Genomic DNA, 9,998 nt, shown 5'->3' with positions numbered 1-9,998 from the left:
AATCCTAAGTGCACAGGTGGTGATATCTCCAAATATTTATTAAAGATCGACATGTTTTCTGAAATAAAGGATGCGCACTTCAAGGTTTGAAATTCACTTCAAATGATATATTTCGGGGTTTACAGGAGTTCATACAAGAAGTGGACCGAAATTCAAACAAGCCGAGTGGAGAGATGGGAAAGGCGCTATATGACGGGAATTTTAAACCTCGCACGTACATTTATATCGCAGGTATCACGATCCGCCATGAAGAAGAACCCAAGTTGACGTGGCAGCCCCGTTTAAAAGCTTGGGGTACAACTAACGGTGATTTGAAGAAGTACCGGGGTGCCAAACTCGACGAGGGGTGATGTTTAAAATCAGACAAATGAATGCAAGATTTAAAATTTGTGTTTTACCAGAAGTATTCAAGAAACGTGCGCTTTTGTACTCGTCCAGTGCGGCTGCCGTCAAAGTCGGAATTGTTCTTTGTCGTAAAAAAAACGATAAACTCCGAGTGCTGCGTGAGGTCGTGCCGCTTTACTGAGGGGTTACCGTTTTCGGTGCAGTCGAGAACGAAGCCCACCTTCGGGTTTTAAATAAACCTTTCATTGTTACCGGGATTTGTAAAACACAGATTAAAGTAACACATTTATTGTGTGTGTGTGTGGAAATTAAACGTACGCCTTGCGAAAAAAAGAATCCAAAATTGAGTGTTTAGTGCCTTTCATTGCAAGAAACTGTTCTTAAAACCCACTCCTTATAAAGTGTCATTTATGGATTGTGTGTTGCATGAATGGCCGGCGTTACACGCGCAAATGACAAAAATAAATAAAAAGTAACGAACGGTAAATAAAAAATGTGAAAATACGGGAGCTCTCAAAAAGTTAAAACGTCATCGTTTACCTAAAGTCGTGTCTTAGTCGCTATAACATCTGAAGAGAAAACAAAAAATTGAAATCTGGAGATCGTAAGGGAGCGGAAGAGACGGATGGACCGCGCGTCACGGATCTCCTTAGTCGTCCTTTACTTCTGAACGTAAGGAGGCTCCGTGCAGAGGCAGATGATGTTTTAATATTGCGTTTCGTTTGTGAAATAAAATACTGTCCAATAAAATAAAGACACCAATCAATCAGTCAATCGATCAATCCTGGTTTCCGAATGTACATCTCATGAACTCTGCAAGAATTTAAAGGTGCAGCTTTAGGGCTCAGTCTGTTTGAGTTGAGTCCAAAAGGGTGAACGGACGGCTTTGAAATTAGCGAGATAACAATGAGAGGAAAGGCGCTATATAATAGGTAGCTAGAAATATGAGAGGAAGTGTATAACAGAGAATCAAAAACCGACATCCAAAAACATTTCTTTTGTTCCTAACTGAAGTACAGACAGGTAAGGTGACATGCTCAGGGTCACACAGTGTCAGTAGCAGGTTTTGAGGTTCAGCCTCAGGGTTTGAGATCGAAAGCCATAACCGCTACACCATACTGACATGTCGCCCCGTCTCTTAGCTTTACGATGTTCGTTTCGATTCTTAGCGCAAAGGTCTACTTGTCAGGTGAAATCCACCCATCCATTTTCCAACCCGCTATATCCTAACTACAGGGTCACGGGGGTCTGCTGGAGCAAGGCAGGAAACAAACCCCGGGCAGGGCGCCAGCCCACCACAGGGCTGTCAGGTAAAATGTCGTCTCTAAATTGTCCCGGTCATGATGCGGGAACTTCTTCAGAAAAAAAAAAAGCTGGCATCCCTACCAGGGAAAGGTTTTGCTTTGTGCCAATTGCTGTCGTGGCACTTACCCTCTGATACGCGTGTGGACGCCGTTCACCCTTTGAACGCTTTCTGTTAGTTCGGTGTGTCTCCATTACACCGTCACAGTAAATGTGCAGATACACGGGTGGGCAAAGTGGGGTTATAGTCATATGTATGGAAATAGACGAGTCGGTTATGATTGTTACACAGGCTTTTATTAACTCAGTGGCTTTATTAACTTGATTGACTCAAATGAATGTCACAATAGCACTTGGGTACAGTCCCGTCACTGATGAAATTGCTGGCCTCGCGGTTCTCACAACTCTTTTACCCACCCCTGTATGTTTTGAAGTAACATTATAAAAACAGTAGTTAGGAAAAGCACTTTGGGGTGTTTGATATTTTTCTTATAAACCATTCAGATTGCCAAGCCCAGGAATGGCCGTAAAAGGGAAAAACTGTAATTAGCCAAGTATCCTGCAATAAAGGCTTTTAAATTTAATACGGTAATGAAATAAATTTATCTTTATGCGCTAGTGGTTCAGAGTAATAAACATAGCGAAATGTTTTCAGTTCTTGCCAACTCCAGAGAAGAAAAATCTTAATGAGGAAAAGCAAACGTGACCCATGTGCAAAAGTGTATGATGATGATGGTTTCGTTTTAATCTGGAGCGATTTTTCGTTTTCCTGTGTTTGGTGCTATCAGATAAAGCTGAGAATAACTGAAAAGTATAAGTTGTAATTTTGAAAAAAAATATATATATATTTGTTGGGACTTTCCAAAGTAGCGGTTTGAAAATGTTACTCTGAATAAATCTCATCGATTTCAGGGTTTCCGGAGACGATGATCCACTAACCAGTACTAGTCCTGTCTTTCTATTTACTATAAAGCGCCTTTCCTAATTTTCGGTCTAAGCTATGACTATAATGCTGCGCCTGTCTTTCTTATCTATACCATTACGTATAGAAGTGACGTCGATCTCTCTGCCTATTATTGTATATAGCGCCTTTCTCTTTCTCTCTCTCTTTCTGTTTAATATAAAGTGCACTGCTGTCTCTGTTTGTCAGTCTTTTATATGGCGTCTTCCTATCTGTAGTGTCTTTCTGACTCTGTCGGTCTGTCTATTATATAGCGTCTCTCTCTCTGTCTGTTATATAGATATATTAGATAGATGGATAGATAGAATGAACTGTATGAAAGTGCCACTAAATACAATAGTCAGACATGAAGGACACTTTATAAAAACACAAATGAAATGCACTAAATAACATAGATATGTAAAGCCAGTCTGTAACACATAGGAATGGCACTATAATGGATGAGTGGAGAGACAACAGGAGTAGTGGGTCTCTCTTTCCTTCTCACTCTAACACTTTATCTGTCTATGTATGGTTTAGATTACACCATTTATTTATTTCCCACCTAGATCACCTTCACACTTTCCATTACGTTTGTCTTTCTTTCTTTCTTTCTTTCTTTCTTTCTTTCTTTCTTTCTTTCTTTCTTTCTCATATAATGCCTTTCACAGTTTATTCCTTTCTTTGAGTTTCAAATATTTGATCCTATTTTTTATTTCTCCCTATCCGAAATGATCCTTTCTTTTTCCTTCTAGCATTATCCAGCACTAACTCTGAGACCCCCAACATGTCCGTTATTCCAAAGTCAAGCTTAAAGGTGTCGTTTTCAGAAAGTGTTAGTTATTGCACCGCACGTGATCTCTGCGAGATCTCCCCCTACCTCCACACTCACCTCCACCCAGTGCCCCCTCGCTACCCACCCACCCCCAGAGCTATTGTGCCCGTTTCGGCGCAGGTTCCAAACGTCTTGGCGTTGACGGTACGGTCGGTACGGGTCGGCCTGACACTACTGGGGTCCGCGTGTCGCTTTGAAAATGCAGTGGCGTTCAGATGGGCTCGTAGCCCACGTTTAAATCCCGCGACCAAATCATCTTCACAAAAAAAACCAAAAAAAAAAACACCAGAAATAAATACAAAAGAGAAAGAGAAACCCCGGTGGCCGTCATGGGATCGTCTGGGTGGCTGACACTGGGAGTGTAAATCTACGGTCACTTGGAGTGAGCAGCGGTGCGACCGGTCGCTGCTGGCCGTCAGGCGGTGGCTTTGTCTGTCTGTCTGTTTGAGGTGTTTATGTTGTGCACCGCCGTTGTGATCCCAGAAGCTCCACGAGATGAGAGTCGCTCAAACAGCGGAGTCACGCTAATAACACGACGGGCTCTAAAGTCTCGAAAACCCGTTCAGGAAGCGGCGCGCGCGCCGGGCCCTCCTCTCCACTTCCAGCTTGTGTGTCTCCTAACGAACTTCTCAGCGAAATGGAAGTGAGTGGTCGTGAGGTCATTACAGAGTCTTCTCTTGGCCAATGTATATTTTACTTCTGTTCCACCGCTTTGCGTTATTAATGTTGTGTCAGCGCAGAAGGTAGGGAAGGTCTATTTTGAGAATGGTTTATTTTCACTGACATGTGGGATAAATAGCTTGGCATAACAAATTATTCTTCATGCTCCAGTTTCAAGTGATTAAAGTTGAATCCAATGTTGAGCATGAGGAATCAATTAAATGATAGTTAGATCTGACTAAAAAATTAATGGGGCTAAATACAAACTGTGTAGCATTTTTATAAGTTCTTATTCTTTGGGATTCTGCTTTAAATAAAAATCTGGACAAACTCCAGCGAGATCCATGCTTGTTCGTTTTCTTTTTTTTTTTTTTCACTAAAGCAGCTGCCACACCCCAGCAGTAAAGACTTCATAAAAATCCAGCAGATCTCGAGGGGGGCAGGACTTGAAAAAGGGACGTTGGCATCAGGCACGTCCTCGGGAAGAAACGCAAAAATACAAAGAAAGAAAGAAAGAAAGAAAGAAAGAAAGAAAGAAAGAAAGTAAATGATCAGCGCAAGAAAGGCGAGCAAAATAACTAAAAAAATAAATAAAATTAAATTTAAAGATAAGACCCTCTGAGACCCCATCAGGACAGCCACGAGTCCCGATTACACTCCGCACCGCGCCCAGACTCAAGCCCCTTCAAGCAAGCGGGTCTACTTGTGACGGGACCACATCCGCTGGTCACCTGCTGCAACAAATGGGGGGCGAGAAACACGAGGAGTGTCAGGGTGGGACTGCAAAAAAACATGAGAAGTAACAGGAAGGACTTCGAATTAAATTCATTAAAGTGCAGACATTTGGGACTTAGCACTCCTTCAGGCAGCCGGTCACTATGTCATAGAGTGACACCTTCCATATCCATCTGTCTGTCTACTAATCTACTGTACTCGTCTTTTATGTACGATTATACAGCGCCTTTCATACATCGCTATCTGCCATATGGACTTCTTCATATCTAGCTATTATAAAATACTTGTTATATCTGTTATCTATGTTATTTAGTACCTTTCATATTATCATTATTATTATTATTATTATTATTATTATTATTATTATTATTATTATTATTATTTGGCTGATGCTTTTATCCAGGATGACATACAGTATCTTAGAAACATGATTTCTTCCATTTCTTATTTTTTCAAATTGGTGCACAGGCAGATGAAATGACTTACTCAGGGTCACACAGTGTCAGTAGCAGAATGTGAATCCACGAACAGAGAGTATCATCCTGTGACTTAACCACTACGCCCCACTGCTATATCTATGGCTCCATCTAACCATCTTGTATATAGTGCCTTTCATCTATCTATCTATCTCACACATCTATCTCCATCTATCAGTTATGTAGTATCTTTCATACGTATCTATCTGCCTATTCTTAATATGAAACCTTTAACCTCCTTATCCATATTGTATACACCACCTTTCCAGAGGCGTAGTTAGGGTTTTCAGCGCCCAGGGACAACTGAAGATTTCGTACCCCCTCCTGTGTAGCCAAAATGAAATGGGGAAGGGAAAGAAAATAAAAAAAAAAAATGCATTTAAAATAATAGTATTTTAAGAAAAAAAAATCATATTTTTTATTTTAAATAGTTTTACATTTTTAAAACTTTAAATTTTTGAAAGCACTTTTATGCGTATATTTTCAAGGTTTTGCTAAATTTAAAAAGATAGAACAAAGTAAAATAATTAAAACAACAATGGTAGTTCAATAATATAATTATTCTAAAATATTGTTCAAATATAACATTGCAAAAACTTAAACATTAGATTGAATATAATAATATAATAACCTGAAAATGAAGTTAGTATAAAGTAACTTAGACAAGGATACACTAATGCACCACCACACTGTGCACAGCTCATTTGGGTTTAGTAATAAATAACAGGAATGGAACAAGAGAGGGGGCAACGTCTTACATGTTGGTCAGACAGGCAAGAAAGAATGTGCCCAGGATGACATGAATACCACTGTGACGGGTATGTAGTGCCAGTCCTGTCCAGCCGTCTAATTTGCATACCACCTGTCACACTGCTTTAACAATTGTGTAGTGCCTTTCATATCTGTCTATTATATAGCGCCTTTCACTCTATCTATCTATCTATCTATCTATCTATCTATCTATTATATAGTGCCTTTCACATCTATCTATCTAATCCTGCCAACTACGCCATCTACCATATCATCATTCATCTATTGATTTATATTTTATTTTCTTCCACCTATTCATTCATGTCGTATATAGCGCCTTTTTGTCTGTGCACCCTTTCATTTCACGTCTTTCACATTTATTTCATGTCTCCAAATGCCTCCTCCATCTCTTGCTCTGTATTTTATATGGAGTCTCTCATCCATCAATCCGTCTATTTAAATTTCCCCCGGGACGTATGAAAGGCTATTTATTTACCATTTTTTTGTATTTCATATTGTGTCTTTCCTTTCTCTCTCTCCAGCCTGGGTTTGTTAGAGCGCCTTTCCTCTCGTCTGTGTGGTGTGTGCCCAGTGCCGTCGTCAGCTTTCTTTCTCACACTGTGTTAACCTGATCCTGTACGTGACCCGTTTATTTGACGTGTGTTTTTTTTTCCTCTCCTTCTGAAGTATTTTTTAATAACCCGTAAAGCAGCTGTTTTGTTCTAAACTGTTGATCCAGCTGTGTCAGTTACTCAGCTCTTTTATTTTTTATTTTTTTAAATATCCTCTCCTTCTCACCCTGGGGAAACTGATCCAGCGCGTCTGAGGAATGGCGCTATGGAATACGCTTGTCGGTAACCCGCTGCTTGTTTTTGTGTTATTTTTATTTGGCTCAGTTGTTGGACCCTCTTTGCTCCTCATGCACCTCCTGGACTTTGGCCTGGCCGGACTGTGTGTGTGTGTGTGTGTTTGTGTGTGAGTGAGCGCAGAGCTGGCACTGTGCCCCCTAAGTGGATGGCGTGCAGTGGGCACTCAGAGCTCAGAACGCGGGGCGGCTAATTTAGCCGATTCACCCCACCGAATTCATCGGGAGGTCCCTCCTGCCCGTCTTCGCTCGGACACCATTGTGGTTTTTTGTGGCGGTTCAGCAGGACTCTTCCCTCAATTCATATTCCTCTTAATAAAAGCTCAGTCTTAATCACAGATGCAGCGGGACTAATAAATTCCTCCAGCCGTTGTTAATCAATGGCATGAAAAATCAATGGGAAACTGCCACTAACACGCCGAAGGGGAAATCACCCAAGAATGAAATTGAAGTAATAAAATGACCATGATGTGTCCTGCATCAAAAGCACGGAGAGCCGGGCAGCGAGGGCCCGGCAGGCGGCAGAAATTTAAATGAGCTTAACTTTTAATTGGCATACTCGGCAGCGCGCGTCACGGGGGCGAGGTGATTCCTCAGGCGCCCGCCGTGTGATGGAGAATGAAGATGTGAGGGCCGTGACGTTTGCATCTTCAGCGTCCTTTATTTTCACGTGTGTGTTTATTTGTTGTGGTGCCTTTAGTGAAGGCCTGGGCCTACGGCGGCCTGTTCTGAAGGCCGGTGGTCTCCTTTAATGAAGCACATTCCTGATCAGACTCAGGCGCTTCTCCCAGGTGGGCCTGTTTGAACTGCTGTTAAACTTTATTTGGAGAGCATCTCGTATTATCCGAGTTTATTTGTACAACGGCCCGTCAGCTTTATTTGTTCAAATCCTGCGAGTGCTAAAGGGGTCTCGGGCTCCCCCAACTCAAACACTCAAGTGGGCCGCTCTCCCGTCCGAATCAAACGCCAACAGGGAGTCTCCCTCTCAAAAGGTATGAAGCGTTACACAAAAGCGATTTGTCGGACGCCGGCGTCACGAACAGCTGACACATGGAAAGGGACGGTCCGGTATTTTTAGTCGGGGGACGTGTGGCCGGCATTCACAACACCAAAAGGGAGATAATCCCTGTGTAAGAAATCAGGAGTACGCTCCGCCTAATCCAGTCCCAGTGTGAAACTGTTGACATTTGTTCTTTTTTTCCATCATTATGTGACTGGGCCTGTTTTGTGCTGGATTAGCCACAAATCTCCTATGCAGCACATTTGGCATGCTACTAGTAGTTTAACTTCATTAATAATGTATGAAGACAATCTAATCCATGATCAGAAGAGAAAACGGCGTCATTTTGGGCTTAATAAATTCTTTAGCATAGGCAATTAACATGGCGCTCCTGTTGCCGGACGTCTCACCGGTCACAAGCGTCCAGTGTGAGCGTCCAGCTGTTTACAAGACGTCACCTCGAGGGGGGCCGCTGTGGGAATTAGGCCGTAAAAAAAATATAGAAAAACGATTTCGGAGCGACCTCTCGATTCCGCTGACTGCACAGAATCTAAACATGGAGGCTCGGAGTAATTAAACGGTTAAATGAAACAGCGCCACGATATTTAGGGGGGAACAGGGTGGGAAAACTGAAGAAGTTACCCAGAAGTCAGGGGCTGGCACGGCTGCATCGACCTTCCTGAGGGCCTGAGGTCAGTCCAGGTCACCGTCCATGTGGGGTTGGGGGTCTCTACGTGGGCCCAGTGGGTCCTCTGATGGGCCGTTTGAGGTCCTGCAACCGTACGGTAGAGAAAACACGAGGACAACTCGGAGCGAGGAACTGGGTGGGTGAAGATCATCGAGACGTTAGCACGCGTGGCGCTGAGACCACTAATGACAAGAAGTCTTGAAATTCGGGAGCCATCGGGCAGCGCACGCGACCTTTCAGAGCCATTTAATGAACCTGCTGATCCCAATGCGGGGTCTTGGGGGACAAACGTCTGTCCTAACTGAAGGCCTGAGCCAACCCTGGGCATAAAATAATCCAATATGATAAATAATATAATATAATATAATATAATATAATATAATATAATATAATATAATATAATAGAACATCACAGAACATCATAGAAGAGAAGAGAAGAGAAGAGAAGAGAAGAGAAGAGAAAAGAAGATATTGTACTGTAGTGTAGAAGTAGTGGTACTGTCATAAAGTAATCAGTATGGCATATGATACTAGCATATTGTTATAATAGAACAGAATATAATATAATATAATATAATATAATATAATATAATATAATATAATATAATATAATATAATATAATATAATATAATAGAACATCACAGAAGAGAAGAGAACATATTGTAGTGTAGAAGTAGCGGTGCCGCCTTGTATTGTTACAATAGAATAGAATTGAATGTCCGCCCATCTGCCAAGCAATCATTCCTGAGCTAGTGGCGTTTGAACCCTGATCTTGGTCTCAAGTGATGGCTTATGAACTGAAATGTTCTGGAAATACAAAATGTTTTAGGCCACGTCAACCTGGTGGGCAGAAAAGTTTCTTGTAAATAAAGCAGAGCCCCCCACAAGACCTTCTATTTGTAATCCCCCGGGACACGCTACATGTGTGTTCAGAATTCATAATCAAGTCTAACTTCTTATGTTTGAAAACAGCGAGCAGAGAGTTTAATGTTTTATAGTGGGAGAGCCATGGCAGAACCAGGGGTCTGCATGTTTTACTAATATAATATCCATCCATCCATCCATTACCCAACCCGCTTTATCCTAACTATGGGGTCACGGGGGTCTGCTGGAGCCAATCCCAGCCAACACAGGGCGCAAGGCAGGAAACAAACCCTGGGCAGGGCACCAGCCCACCACATGGCACACACACACACACACACACACCACAATTTCGGATCGCCAATCCACCTCACCTGCATGTCTTTGGATTGTGGGAGGAAACCCACGCAGACACGGGGAGAACATGCAAACTCCACACAGGGAGGACCCGGGAAGCGAACCCTTAAGGGTCTCCTAACTGCGAGGCAGCAGCGCTACCCACTGCACCACCATGCCGCCCCTAATATGATATAATATAAT

This window comes from Polypterus senegalus, chromosome 7 (assembly GCF_016835505.1).
Source record: "Polypterus senegalus isolate Bchr_013 chromosome 7, ASM1683550v1, whole genome shotgun sequence".
In the NCBI taxonomy this organism is placed as follows: Eukaryota; Metazoa; Chordata; class Cladistia; order Polypteriformes; family Polypteridae; genus Polypterus; species Polypterus senegalus.
The sequence above is the reverse complement of the archived record's forward strand: the minus strand, read 5'-3'. Positions refer to the sequence as shown.